This window comes from Mirounga angustirostris, unplaced genomic scaffold, assembly GCF_029215605.1.
Source record: "Mirounga angustirostris isolate CCGP_5_RB_7025 unplaced genomic scaffold, mMirAng1.0.hap1 SCAF_7, whole genome shotgun sequence".
In the NCBI taxonomy this organism is placed as follows: domain Eukaryota; kingdom Metazoa; phylum Chordata; class Mammalia; order Carnivora; family Phocidae; genus Mirounga; species Mirounga angustirostris.
Genome location: NW_026991715.1, coordinates 80,876,171 through 80,892,720, shown reverse-complemented (window position 1 = coordinate 80,892,720; position 16,550 = coordinate 80,876,171).

Sequence of the window (16,550 nt, the reverse complement as noted above, 5' to 3'; positions counted from 1 at the left end):
TGGAATCCTTATGACAGGTTGAAGAATGAATTAAAAAACCTTGGCTGTCCCTAGTGCCTATGAGTCAGGAAAAGCAAAATGAAACAAAACATTAGCTATCTTCACTATATAAAACAATTCCTTTAAACACTCTCTATTTCTAGTGCAATTTTTCTTTTTTAAATGTAACTCTCTGCCACCCTGACATTAAATGTCAAAGTAGCACCAACTCTGTCCATTTGAGCTACAAAATTAATTGACTACTATGAAAAATACCAATGTAGCATAATGAGCCACAGAAGACCCATATCAACACTAAATTAGAAGACATAACTGCCTTTTAGAACTCAGTTATGCCCAAGTCTGCAGTGTCTAGTAATTAATGCAGGGTGACTGGAATGTTTATTAAAAGTACTAGGATATCTGACATCTTCTGAGTAGACATAGAATCTAAGACAAAGATAAGTTCATCTCTTTAGAACTCCAGGTACTAAGAGCTGATGAGTCTTAAAATAGCAACAGGTTGACCAATGTCTGGCATATAGTAACTAAATGCTGAATAAATGGACTATATTTCTTTCTTCTGTCCTTTGTTCTTTTTAAGATGACTAGTTACTGCCCTTCACAATATGCTCAGACCTCTCTCTCCTTCCGGTATGAAATGTGGATTAACATATCTTTGCTTTCTTTTTCATTCAGAGTATAATTGCCTGGACGGCTACATGTACAAGAAGGAAACTGGACCACTGTCTTACACCATATACAAAAATAAACTCAAAACGGATTAAAGACTTGAATGTAAGACCTGAAACCATAAAACTTTTATAAGAAAACATAGGTAGTAAGTTCTTTGACATTGGTCTTAGCAATATTTTTTTAGACTAGTCCCCTCAGGCAAAGGCAACAAATGCTAAAATAAACAATTGGGATGGCATCTAACTAAAAAGCTTTTTCATAACAAAGGAAACCATCAACAAAACATAAATGCAGCCTATTGAATGAGAAAAGATATTTGCAAATCATACATCTGATTAAGGAGTTAATATCCAAAATATATAAAAACGTACATAAGTTAATATCATAAAACAACTTGATTAAAGAATGGACAAAGGGCTTGAACAGACATTTTTCCAAAAAATACATACAGATGGCCAACATACAAATGCTCAACATCACTAATCAGGGAAATGAAAATCAAAGCCACAATAAGACATCACCTCACACCTGTCAGATTGGCTATTATCAAAAAGACAAAAATAACAAGTGTTGGTGAAGATGTAGAGAAAAACTCGCCCTTGTACACTGTTGGTGGGAATATAAATTGGTATAGCTACTATGGAAAATAGTATGGAAGTTCGCTAAAAAACTAAAAATAGAACTACTATACAATCCAAAATTTCCACTTCTGGGTATTTACCTGATGAAAACAAAAACACCAATTCAAAGAGACATATGCACCCCTATGTTCACTGCAGCATAGCCAAGATATGGAAGCAACTTAAGTGTCCATCAACAAGTAAATGGATAAGGAAGATGTGGTATGTACATACAATGTAGTATTACCCAGCCATAAAAAAAAATAATAATAAAATCTTGCCATATGTGACAAGGATGGACCTTAGTTTAATGCTAAGTGGAATAAATCAGATATGATTCCACTATAGGTGGAATCTAAAAAACAAAACAAACAAAACAGAAACAGACTCATAGATACAGGAAACTGTTGGTTCCCAGAGTGGTAAAGGGCTAGGGGATGAGTGAAGGAGTTTAAGAGGTACAAACTCCCAGTTATAAAATAAATAAGTCTTGGGGATGTAATGGAGAGCACAGAGAATATAGTCAATAATAATTGTAACAATTTTGTATGGTGATAGACAGTAACAGGACTTACGGTGATCATTTCATAATATATAAAAAACACAAATCACTATGATGCACACCTGAAACTAGTAGGATATTGTATGTCAATTATACTTCAATTTAAAAAAGTATAATTGTGGGGTGCCTGGGTGGCTCGGTCAGTTAAGCTTCCACCTCTTGATTTTGGCTCAGGTCATGATCTCAGGGTGGCTCTAAACGCAGCAGGGAGTCTGCTTGAGGTTCTCTCCCTCTTCTTCGCCCTCTACCCTTCACCTCACTTACGCACGTTTTTTCTCTCTCTAAAATAAAATAAATCCGTCTTTAAAAAGTGTCATTGCTTACATCTAGATTCTTATTGGCTTATTTTACGCAGCTGAGGTTTATGTTACCTTTGTTAAATCTTTTTTTTTTTTTTTTAAGATTTTACTTATTTGACAGAGAAAGACACAGCGAGAGAGGGAACACAAACAGGGGGAGTGGGAGAGGGAGAAGCAGACTCCCTGCCGAGCAGGGAGCCCGATGCAGGGCTCGATCCCAGGACTCCAGGATCATGACCTGAGCTGAAGGCAGTCGCTTAACCAACTGAGCCACCCAGGCGCCCATCCTTTGTTAAATCTTGAGATCAGTATGAATCTCAGTAGATCTTTCAATCATTGCTGAAATACATTTTTGAAAGTTCAGCAAGAATATCAATTTTCTTTTCTAAATTGACCACCTTCTCCATCTCAACTAGAAACTGAGCAACTGGAGTGTAAGTTAGATTAGGCCCAGACTTCGCTGATAATTTCTAACATTCATACACCTGTCTATAGTATTCAACAATTGTTATTTTATCACTCCAAGAATTCTTTATAATAATTTACCTGTAATAAAAATTTGCTGAGGTATAAGCAGAGATATTTCTACTGCTCTGGATTATGATCTGGTTATGATCTGGATATCTACTTGGGTTATGATCTGGATATCTACTTGGATAACCAAGTTCCAAGAATCTGATTCTTACATACACAGCAATGTGAAGAACCATTTTACCAGATCTTCCCTTAATTCAGCTCTTGTGGCGAATAGTCACCTAAAAGATATGGCGATGGTGATTTTGGAGGGCTTCCTGTGTTTCTAAGATCCTAATGGAAAAAACTGAGGAATGCTGTGAGCTTTGGGGCTTCTCTTTGTAGATGACCTACTACAACCAAGAAATGTTTCCACTGACTTAACATCTACTATAAAATTTCACTTCAAAAGTTGACTTTATTTTGAAAAGCTAACATGAAATCACCAAAGAGATTATTTCTAAACTAGTTCCTTTAGATATAGCCTTAATATTGAATGCCCAACAATCATTTATTTCCTCTCATTTATAACTAATAGGGGATATAATTCTCAATTTTTTCTAAGGTTATCACGAAACAAAAGATGTTATATTAAAAAAATTTTTGATCTCATCTAATTGTCTAATGCAACAAAAATTTGTCAATTAATCTACTAATATTTAAAGTTAATTTTAGGTTAGCTATTTTGTCTAAGTTGGTTTTCTTTCTTTGTTAAAAAATTGGGTTTATTTCTTAAAAATTGCAAAGGATGAAATGGTTCATTAAAGTCAGCCAACTGATAGGTTCCACAAAATTATATAATCTAAAGTAGAAAATAATTTTAAGGCCCAAAATAACAAATGGAAACCTTGTACTTTGCATTTAGAAGACATTTTATAGCATTTTTGTCTTTCTCGAATTTTCCCAAAGCCTCTTATTCTAAGAATTAATTTCCCCTTCCCTAAAGTGAAAAGTCCACCTTTCCAAGTAGAGCATAAAACAGGATCTAGATTTCCCTAATATGGTAATTTATGACTTAAAAACCCCTAGATTCAGTTGTTTAATAGCAACAGCTATAATTACATCCCGTTTTTTGACACTGCTTTCCTGATTTGATCCTATTTAAGCTTTTCAAGAACCAACATAGTGACAATTTGTGCACTGAGAAGAAATCAAGAAAAGTAGGGTTATACTCAGATGAGCATACACTCATGTCATGTTCAACAAAATACTCTGGAAGCTTTGAATGTTTTCTAAAATGTTAAATATTTTATGGTCACAAAGATAAACTTCTCTGTGTCATTCTAGGAATTGGGTTTGTTTGTTTCTACAATGCCTGTGCACCCTCTTATGGTCATTTTAGGATTTGCTTTATTGGGAGATACAATTTATTCAAGGCTATTCAAAGGTTTCATCTTGTAAATTTGAATTTTTATTAGAATAATGACATTTACACACTTCACACCTTTAAATCTGTGATTTCATAATCCCAAATATTAATTGAAGCTCACACCTCTTCACACTGTTGAGAAAACCAAAGTAGACTGAGTTGAGGTTACTAGGATAATAATTAGGAAGCACTCCATACTTTCCAATTATGTCTGACATATTAACAAGCTAATAAGAATTGTAGATTCTGCCTCCTACGCATAAAACAACTCAACAGTAAGGCCATGATTAGGTATCACAGGCCTTATTTCCTGATACCGATATGACAAAAATCAACTTAGAATTTGTTTGGGCCTGTTTACAAAGCATGAAAATGACTTCTATAAAACAATAACCTAAAAAGAACACCGGAAACGTAGCTGTTTTTCATTAAAAAGTAGCAATAGCAAGATGAAACACACACGCGCACACACACTTTATAGTTCAATTGACTCATATGTTGTCTTGGAAACATTAATTCCTTTAAACCTAGAGATCTTAAAAAAAAACAACAACTAATGATCAATTGTTACCCTTCTATTATGTTTAATTTGACACCCATAATAAAAAGAAAGACTGCTTATTCCTTTCCTGATTTAAAATCTCCTTTCTATTACTTATAGTAATAAGTTCGTGTTTAGAAAGCATTATTACTTATAGTAATAAGTTTCATGTTTAGAAAGCATTTAGGAAAAATGTAAAAATTATAATGATAAGCTTTATTTCTGAGTTTATGTTGCTGCTAGTGATAAGGATATCTGCTTTGTGGTGAAGAGAAGCAACCGTTCAAACTCTACATATGGCAGAGGAACTACTATTTAAAGTATTTGTGAAGAGAACTGTTGTTGCATTTCCATATATTTTTTTCTTAGTGGGGTGACTGCCTCACATTGTAAGGTTGAAGTGTAACTTGAGCACTGTATGGACTTTAAATTCCTAACTTAAATTACATTCATATTTTTGTCAGAAAAGTACTTCAGAACCAATAGATATATCTATAAATCAATAACTTTGGTTTCAAAATACAACTACTATTACTAAGGGCACAAAAGTGCACTAAACCAAGAGTGCAAGAAATCCCATAACTGAATAACATTTAAGGAGACAGAAAACACAATTTCATCAAGCTAAAGTCAGATATTACATAGGATGATGCTCCAAATATGTAAGTTTCTGTTAATTCCCAAATTACAAATGAAATTTAAAAATACAATTTGGGGTGGTTGAACTGAAAAATGCAATGATTTCTCACAGTAGATAATAGCACTTACAAATATCACCAATGCCTGCAAGGTATCAATCCATAGGTTTCCTGTATGTTATTCAGTGTGTCAGATTTGTTCACAGCAAATACATATTTCAGAACATTAGGTGTTTGCCAGTTCCAGAAATGTTCTTTATAATCATACTTCCAAAGAATCTAAAATCCTACAAGTCATCTCTCTTACAATGCAACCATGTACATTGCCTAAAATACCTTATTCATGGTTCATAAACACTGAAAAATCTGATACGAAGTTAACGAGTGAGCCCTACCAGCACCTCCTTGTGCATGCATTCTTTCACAATAATAATAATCATTGACAACTGGAATCTACTTTATAAATATGTGTATCTTTTTTAAAAAGTGAGTATGTTTTGCTAATGAGCATTGCAAATACAGGTGTTCAAATGTATCCTATTCGACAAAAGTCTGATGTGTCCTACAAAAGTCTGATAAATTAATTGTGCATTCAAAGATATAAAATAGTTAAAATCTACTGGCCCCAGCAATGACTTAGGAAGACAGTATTGAGGGTTGTTTGAAAGCAGAATAACCCACGGGTCCTAAATTACTTAGCATAAAATTCCATGCCCTCAAAATCAGCCATAGGACAATACTTTTCATTTCTTCAGCACTATACCTTTGCACATCCCAATGATTACATATTTACCTCCCTCTATCAGAAATAATGCCCTCCCTTATTGTAGTACATCATTATATATTGGGACTTATCACATGATAATACAAATTATTTGCTTGAATGCTTATCTCTCCCAATAGACCGCCATATATTATTTCTTAAGGACAGGAACTGAACTGATTTATTTTTACATTTCCCAGTACTTGAAAAGTACTAGGTGATGAAGCAACAAGGTGGTTTTGGAGTCCAAAGCATCATTTTGAAGACCTGTGTTTTAATCCTAGGTGCACTGAACTTTCCATTTTCCATATATGTAAATGATTAGGTATTTTATTCCTTGCAGGATTCCTGGGAAACTGAAAGATACCTATAAAATGACTAGCCCAGTGCCGGGCACATAGAAGGCACTATTCTATGTGCTCAGCAAATGTTAGTTGAATTGATCTTTCCCTGCAGCTCCTTCCATGTACATATTAACTCAAAATCTCTCCAGATTTTTCAAAATTTAAACAACTATCATGTTCCTTCTTACGCTTTGTCATATACCATAATTTAAACATAATCATATCTATAAAAATAAAGAATTTTACTGTATATTCAGGAAATTTAGGCATTCGAAAACAGTAAGTTCAATTTTTTCCAGGCATAAAATACCTTAAAAAATGGGAACTAAAGTTGAGGGCATTCAGCTTTATTTTCTCTTCTATTTCTCAACAAAAGAGAAAAAAAATGCTTCAATATTTATAAGACTAAGAATAATGGATGTGCATAATTTTGCTTTAACATACATTTCTGCCTTTTAAAACCAGTTTAAACTCAGTGAAAGGCCAAGAACACAGACTTAATTATGCAGGGAAAAAAAGAAGATGCTTTAACTGTAGTGCACATTCAATAGACAAAATCCAAAGAAAGCAATCCTGCCTGAAACGTTTACAAATCAATTCATTATATTGATTTGGAATGAGTTGTGCTGTAATTTAAAGCATAGATTACTACAGGCCAAACTTGATAAAGTTCTTTTTTAAAGGTACTTTACTTGGCTATGGACTTGACCTGAGAATTTTCAAGAAACAGTGACTCACCTAACCTTAACAAAAAAAAAAGCTACTCTGTGTGTAAAAACTACATTTTAAGGGGTAATGATTAAGAATTAATCACAACTAAATTTCAAAAGTACAAAAAATTGTCTGAGTTAACTAATAACTTTAATAAACCATTGATATTTTGAAAAAAGGCAATGTGTTTCTATTTCATAATGATTTACCCAATATACAATGTATAGATGTTTCCATCTCATTTCCTAGCTCTAATGTAGTTCTGGAAGAAAAATTTAAGATTTGGTTCTGTTTTGTTTCTTCTTCAGGGAAAAAGCTGTTCCTTGGGGAACAGTGATTACGCCTAAGAGTCCTTTTGTCCCACTCAAATCTCCTGATAACTCAGTGTTTTATCTTAAAGCAACTAAAATATTTTGTCACTTTTTTCACTTATTCTTAAAAAGTAGGGATAATAATAGCTGTCACTACATAGGGTATTTCTCAGGAAGCACTGAAACTAGGGTTCAGAAAAGCTCATCTAATTTTAATTACACATCAAGCATGAAGTCAACTCTTCAGTTAATTAAGTGGCTAACTATGTGCTTCCTGGAGGAAAAAGAATATTTGTTAAAATCATTTTCTTCATAATAAAATACAGGACCTAGTGAATGATACTGCCCCCTCCACCCCCTCTTCCCTGCGGGGGGGGGGGGGGGAACACAGCAGAAGTCCAGAGAATGTAAGTAAATAAAATAATAATTTGTAACTGAGTCATTCCTGAGTCCCAAGAATCAATGTAACAAGGTCTTCCCACAACATTAAGTCTCCTTCAGTGAAATTTCTCTTGGGCCTCAGTTTCTTCATCTGAGCAATGACCCTGATTTCCCAATTCTCTTGTAGTTTTAAGTGTTGTGAGTTCTTAATAAGTTAAATTGGGCTAATAACAGAAATCAACTAGTCTGCTGTAAGCTAATGTCTAGATGACACATGGATATACAAACATATGAATGTTTAAATATGCAATATGTAAGTTATTTAAACACATGTATAGATCTATTAAAAATCTAAGAAACAAATTTTTGATACATCTTCAAAATTCATCATTTGTGGTAAAATGACACAAAAAATTGTGAAAAACCAAGTAGAATACCTCAATGGGAACAAATTATTTTCCAGGTTTCTCTTCTTTAAAATGAAAGCAGACAAACACAGCAAAATTATGATCTATGAAACAAATTATAACTTAAAGAGGAAATTTTAAATTATTTCCACAAATGCCTAGAGAAGTTTAAGCTTTCTAAAATGTGCTACCCTGTTAAAATAGAGTATTTTAGCTTCATAAAAGATTTCTTGAAGTTTGCCACAAAATTTCAAAATAACCACATCTTCATCAATAGAAAAATAAAAGATTTTGCTGTAACATTTTTCCTGCAAATTTTAACAGGATTCAAACTACCTAATCTTTCTAATTTTAAGTATTCGGTGTTTATTTTTTCTTATTGTAGAATAAGCAAAAAAAAAAAAAGGAAAAAAATAAGCTGACTTTTCTCAGTTATTAGTCCCACAATTAAAACAAAATTCAGTCTCTAAACCAGTATTTTTAAATACATTTATCTTATATGCAATTGATTGCAAAAATAATTCTTGAAATAAAATGAATTAGTGATAAATTTAAAGATTCCTTACTAACGGTATTACTTGTGTAGATTTAAAAGATACATTCCTTTCCAAGCTGACTATACACCAAAAGTCACAACCTTTACTAGCACTGCCACCTGCTGTTGATTCTAAATCATTTTCCAGCATATATCAATAAAAAATCAAAATAAAATCAGCATGGGCAAACTGGTCTAGAAAACAAGTAGCAACACAGATTTTAGAGACAATTTGCGTGCAAACCACGGATAAAGTTTTTCCTAACAAGAGATAAAGTTATATCTATATTGTAATAAGCCTCTTAACTATGCAAGAGGAACAAAATAGGTAACTGTAAAGGCCCTGAGCCTTTTTAGTTATACACATTTGTTCGTGGTATAGTTTTAAAAGAGCATAATTTATTTGACAAAAAAAGAGGGTTGCAGTATCCAGAAAAATGAGAGTAATTAAGTTCTTCCAGGAGGAATTATATGATTTCCTTCTAACAGAGTAAGCCATGTCTAATAAATAAAGAAAGATGCAAGCATGTAGGGAGATACAATGTGGCAAAACTGGTGAATCTACCTGGAGGATATAGGGGAAAGCATTTTTTGAATCTTTCAACTTTGCTTAAGTTTACAAACTTTCTAAATAAAAAGTTGGAGAAAAAATTATGTGCTGATATTTTTAATCTGTTTTACCAGTGCAGTTAAACATCATAAACTTTAAGGGAACACTGATATTATAATAGACAAATTTAATATGTATTTTTAAGTCTGAGAAAGGTGGAAATACTTTTTTTTTATAGAATATTGAGGCTTTCTTTTTTTTTCCCCGTTCTAGAGAAACATGATTTACAGCAGCCGTGGGTCTTATGGGAGATGGCTAGTCATGTAGCTGGAGCAGTGACCTAACACTGCCTCTAGGGGAAGGCAGGAACAAAGTGTATAAAAGAACATGAGTATACCCAATACTTTTTTCTTTTATAATTTAACAGCTTCAAAACTGAACTGTTAGTTGCCTTGAAAGCTTTACCAGTGTGCTTCCTTTTCCCTGTCTATCAAACAGTAAAAAACCATAACTGAGAACTTCTTTAAAACATATTCATGAGGATTTTATTATTAAAAAGAAAGAAAATTCATTTTAAAGCTGCTTATTTTTTTACCAGGAAACCTAACATTTGCATAAAAGACAGTTTTGGGGTTGTCTGTACAACTGTCTTTCTGTGGATTTTCCCTCCCAATTCCCCTATCATAGAAATTTAAATTCCATGACTCTAGCCAATCATAACCTACCGGCCAGTACTTCTCTCTCCTGGGAGTTCAGAATTGGAATTCAGAAAGGATAAGTTCAGTCTCTGATGCTTTTTGAAGTGGTGACAGGAAAACTCAAGAGCTATGGGATTGTCATGGAGTACAAAAATGCATGGAAAAGCAGAGAGAAATGTCCATATGCACAGAGAAAATAAGGAAAGACATGTACAGAAATAAAGAAGAGAAGACAACACAGAAAGAGATAGGGAGTAATGTCTTAAAGTTTTCCAGTCCCACATGAGCCCAGGAGCCCATGGGCTTCACGACATTCCCTTGTATTTATTTGCCCCCCCAACCCTACCTCCCAACCTGTACTCACACTAGTTTACAGTGGGATTTTGTTTCTTAAAGACAAAGCCTTGACTCCAACAATTTGTTGATACAAGAGATACAGAGAAATTTTTGATACAACAACCAAAGAATTAGAACCCCATCCAATAATAAAAAATTAAAGATATAGATATTGCCTATGAAATACAAATTTAGAGATAAGCAACCTCAACATAAAACTGCAATATTTACCTTAACAGAGTCCCTACCTAGGAATTACAGTGGTGACTGTGGCAGATTGTATTATTTCTTCAAAATATTCATTCCTCCTCCTTTTAAATTCCCTCTCTAGTAATTCTCTCAATGAAAGCAATATATTTCCCACCACCACAACCTCAGGTTTGGCTACATGACTTGCTTTGGCCAATCCAAAGTAAGCCCAAGTGACTGTGCCATTGCCAAGCAGGAATGTGAAGGCCAGCTTCCAGTTTCACAGTCAATCTGCTTTCCTTTCTCTCTGACCACACAAGAAAAAACAATGGTGAGCCTGTGTTACAATAATGCGCGGATGTGTTACCTGTCAACCTGCAATAGGTGCAAAACAGGAATAAGAAATAAACCTATATTGTTATAAGTCCCTGAAATTTTAGAGTTGATTGTATCAGCAAAAGCAGACAGGTACATGTCTCAAATAGATACACATTACAAATAAAGCCAATCGGTATGAAAGTAAATACTTCATCCTGGAGTTCATTTAAATATTGCCAATAAGCTCATATTTTAAATAAGCCTTTTTAATTTTCAAGCTATCATACTGTTGATGATTTTAAGGATCTTTATAGATAATGCTTACCAAGGGATAGATTTACTACTCCCTCCGTGTTTCTAAGAACGGTCAACAGATTTATCAAAAAGACATACTTCTTCTTAAAATATATTTCAAAGATATTCTAATTTTGCCCTCTGTACTTTTCCAAAACCTGTATAATAAGGTTTTTCAAAACAATGTATTGAGAAAAAGTTCTTAACAAATTGTATGCTTTCCTTCAATCTTATGAAAACAAACTGATACCAAGGGTTCTGATTCTTCCAAAGAGTACAAAACAAAAAAATTATTAATACCATTCCTATTTCCTTGGTCATTTTATAATACCAAAGGCCTTAAGTCCTCTATAATCCAGATATTAATTTTGCTGTTGTTTAAGTATCTCTTTCTGAAAGCAGTATCATATTTAATAGAATTTCGATAGCTGGAAATAGTTATCAAATAAATGTAAGATAAAATATGAGGCTAATGCTATACATTCTGCCATTAAGTTTAGCTGTGTGACTTTAGGGAAGTTATTCAACCTCTCTGAGTCAGTAGAGAAACTTAGAAAAAATGAGGATAATAATCTATGACTACCACATGTTGCAGGAACCAAATAATGCTATAACCTCTTCCCTATCCTAAAAAAACAAAAGGCCACATGATCACAACAGAAGCAGAAGAGATGCATAAATATAGTTTCCATAAACCTTAGTACAAAAACTAGATTGTTGAAGAATCAAGTAATGTTGGAAACTGCTTCTACTTCTCCACTAACCCCACTATGAAAACCACAATAAACTGTATTAATAAGAGAATTTTCTCATGTAATTCACTTTTTTATTCTAGGTGGTCATTTGAAAAACATCTCCATTTCAAGAACAAAAATACTTTCATGTCCTTAACAAAAGAGATTAAGAAATAATCCCAACGTGTTTTAAATTGCATATGTTAATATTTTTCTAAGCTTTTTACTTGTATTTACTCATTTAATCCTTGTAACAATTCTATGAGGAAGCTACCATTAATTAGTCCATTCTTCATATAAGAAAACTAAGGCACAGATTAAGTAACTGTCCAAAAGTCACAGCTCTTAAGTAGCAGAGTCAGGTTTTGAAACCAGGCAGGCAATATTAAAACTCCATTTCAACCAAATATTATCATACCAATACAAGTGAACCAAAAAGAATTTAGGGAAAAAATGCAATGTAGTTGTGTCAATAATAAACTACTATTTCATTCGTACATATTAAGCCTGTCTTTTAAATAATCCCATTCACTTAAATTATTGAAATTTTATATTGATAGAAATCATGTAAATGCATCAACTAACATAAATGTTGTTCATCTAAATCCATTACTTCCATTGCTACAATTTCTTTCATTGTTATTGATGAATCAACTTCAAAAAGTCCATTTTTGTTTCACCAGTGCAGCTGAGAAATTTTCATCTCTGAGCTAGATTTTGTTCTTAGTAATGAAAAAGTAAAGTTGAAAAAGCTAGGATCATGAACAAATAAATGTGTGGTAACTGCAACACAATAAGTAACAGCTATGGCATCTCTAACACAGTACTCCACAAGAATGCATTCCAAATTGGATATCTATAGCATGTATCTATCATATCTTTTAATACCTTTTAAAGAATGAATACATAAAGATGGCAATGTAAAAAAAAAAAAAAAAGTCCCACAGAATGACAGACTTCTACACACCTGGAATGTGTAAATGTATAACAACTCTCTGCAAATAGTGAAAGAAACATATCTTAGATTGAGATCTGAATACTAATGACAAGTTTTTGTAAGCTATTACTTTTATTAGAATATATGCCATGTAAATAGAGAAATTTCAACTCTGAAATTCCAATTTGGAATTATATTCCAAACCTTCAAGAAAGAAGATTCAGTTTAATTTAAATAATTTAAATTTGACATATTCAAATAACTCAGATCTTTTAAATTTAAAGAAATGAAAAAGAAAATATCCAAGTCCCAATATCAGAGAAAGGTGACAAAAATCCATTACTTTCAGGAGAAAAGAGTCAAACATTTCTAAGGAGACTTTTTGACTCCTTAGAAAAACTAATTTGCCTAAAATGAGCCAGGATTTTGTTATTGGTCCATTATGAAAAAGCAGATCTTACGCATTTTATTCCAATTTTTCAAATGAGAAAATTCAGACAAATTAAATATAAAAGAAGGGTCTCTATATTTTTACATCGAAATTTGCTCAAGACAAGTTATCAACAGAATAGAAATTTGGTCATACCAATGTGTCACAGAATAATGATTACTGTAGTGAAAAATACCAGTTTCTGTAAATTCTCAAAACAACTTTCATTAGTACTGTTAACTGCATAGAACTAAAACAACAGTTGGGAAGTTACTACATTTCAGTTTTTAAGAAACTTGGTGATAGCTCTTCTCCCACCCCACCCCCAGGAACATATCTGTTGCTTTTCTAACAAAATCAATAAGCCCAAGAGGGCATCTACACACATTTCCAAGTTTCAATAATAGTCAACATATTAAATAACTAATCCAGTATAATGCACTATTCCAAAGTAGTGTTTGGCCAATATACCTCTTCAGAGAGATACCGTAATTGCTTCACTCCACTTTCAATGAACAATCTATAATGAAAGCTGCTTTTTTAGGCTTAACCTAGAGCTGTACCCTGTGGGAAATGATGGGTCTTTGTAAAATGTGTTACAGTTTACTAGTAAGGATGCAGAAGAAGCACAACTGATGAACCAGCAAATCTGCTCTGACTTATTTGGTCTTTGCTGCATGAATTTGAATATTATCAAAATACATTATCCTTATCTATAACCTGCTTCCTATGATTCACTCTATCCTCATACTCATTTCAAAAGGAACTTTAAGCACTTGAATATTTTACATACCTGTGCTTGTCCTATGGCATTACATAAAACAGAGTATTTTTCTCTAAAGGACAAAAATGAAGCTTTGAATAGGAAGAAGTAACCAGGTGAATATTTAGGAACTGGACAAAATCAGACAACATTTACATAGCAATATTTATATATAGAAAAAATTTTTTTAGAGGAAGGGGGAGGGGCAGAGGGAGAGAGAGAATCTTAAGCAGGTTCCACGCCCAGTGTGGAGCCCAATGCAGGGCTCAATCTCACAACCCTGAGATCATAACCTGAGCCGAGATCATAACCTGAGCCGAAATCAAGAGTCGGATGCTTAACTGACCGAGCCACCCAGGTGCCCCAACAATATTTATATTTGATACTGATATATAATCAGAATTTCTCACCTAAAAATAATGCAAAGTTACTTTCCCTGAATATTTACCCATTGGCCATCAGGGAACCATGGAGATGTGGATTAAGATTCTCTTTCCACCAATAACCAATTGTTTTATCTTGAACACACCTGTTAATTCTTCCCTCCCTCCCTCTGGCTCACTTCCTACCTTCATTCCTTCATTCTTGATTAATTCATGAATTCATTTAACTTCTATAGAGGGTAATAATATGCGCTGGGCATTATGGTTGCCTCTAAGTCTAAAAAGATGAACAAAATAGTTGCTCCCAAAGGAGATCCTAATCCTTTGAGTGACAGAAAAAATAAATACCTATACTATAAAATATTATAAGATAGATTCATTCAGAGTGCTCTTGAAACAAAGGGGTATAACTCAATTTCCCAGAGACGGTGACACATGAACTGAGCTTTGAAAATCAAGTAGGCATTACTCCAGAAGAGGCGGTATAGGTGAGAAGTGGAATGGGGTAGGTATTTCAACCAGAAGAAATAGAAGTGAGATGCCACATCCTTTATAATTACTTAACTATGGGTCTAGGGTAGGTACCAAATAAGTAAGTGATGGATTCTCCCAAGTTGGGTGCATACACCCAAAGGTGCATAAGACAAATATAAGAGTACAGGAATAAAATATTAAAACTTCTTTTACAATTATTCTTACCACTTTTTCCTCAAAATTCTATTTTTTGAACATATTCTTTAATGGACATGATTTTTTAGTAAATAAAAAAATATGCATTGGGTATATATCCTCCCAAAATTTTAATTAGTGATATTGCAATAAAAGAAAAAGAAAGAACCTCATATTCTATATTATCCTCAAAGTGATGCATAGTAATGAAGCTTTTTAAGCAAATGAATAATGATTGGATTTTAAGATTTTATTTACTTGTTTATTTATTTGAAAGAGAGAGTGTGCACGTGCCCAAGAGCTGGGGGAGGGGCACGGTGGGGGGAGGGAGAGGAAAAGGGAGAGAATCTCAAGCAGACTCAGACCTGAGCTCTGGATCTCAAGACCCTGAGATCATGACCTGAGCAGAAACCAAGAGTCGGACACTCAACCAACTCAGCCACCCAGGTGCCCCAATAATTGGATTTTAAAAGGTCACTCTGACTGTATTCTAGAGGGTAAATTAGAAGATGAGCCCTGAGACAGGTAAAACAGTTATGAAGCCACTGTGGTATTCCTAGTGACAATATCTTAAATAATGATGGTGGTGCAAGAGGAATGCCAAGGAGGAGGCAGAGGCTGCTTGTAAGGGAAAAAAAAAAAAGAGTATAAAACTATAAATCAGATTGATTTACATCATTTATTGCATTTTGGGCCTTACACAATTCTACAAAGATAATCCACATACCTTTCCAAAAGGTGGCTTACAAGTCAAGTTAAAATGTACTATTATCCTATTAGAGATCATTAAAACTCAAAGATGAACTTATATTCTTGTTTCATGACTAGGACCAATATTTGAAAAGCAATATATTCACTATCCAAACTATATCATTCTAGTTTTTCTCATGTAAGCTCATTTAAATCTTACTCACAGACGATGACAGGAAAGGAAGGAGGAGGAAGGCAAAGGTGAAGGTGAAAGGTACTAGATGATAGAAAGCTAAGATGCTCAGATGAGTATCTAATTATCCAATGCCATCATATTGGTGATAGAAGAAAGATAGTATTTGCTTCCCTTTTCCTTCTCTGTTTTACCAGAAAGGTTCAAGAGGCCAGGGACTTTTAAATAAATCTGTGTCCAAATATATCACAGATTTCCTTTGCTAAGAGCCAGAAACCAAACAAAAGAGAACAAATAATGAGATACAATTTAGGTAAGTTATGCTTTACCCATGGGAGTTTAAACAGTTGGATTTAACAAAATTAGATACATTCTGCATAACGGATCTCAATTAAGTTTAAACTGTGGGAAAGGAAAAGATTTGATAATAGAACTTGATTAAGTCATACCTTCCAATACTTTTCTCCATCAACATTTGAAGAATACCTTACCTATTTCTGAATGAATAAATTACTGTTCAAATTTTATTTCAGATCAAAGTGCTTAGTCCTACATAAGAAGTATCACATGGGTGGCCCTGTTGCCAGAAAAGCTCCATGTGATTTAAATTGGAAATGTTTTCACCATAGCAGATAACTTTTTAACTAGGACAAAACAGAATATTATAGGAGATATCGCTCCTGGCATTTTGTAATGT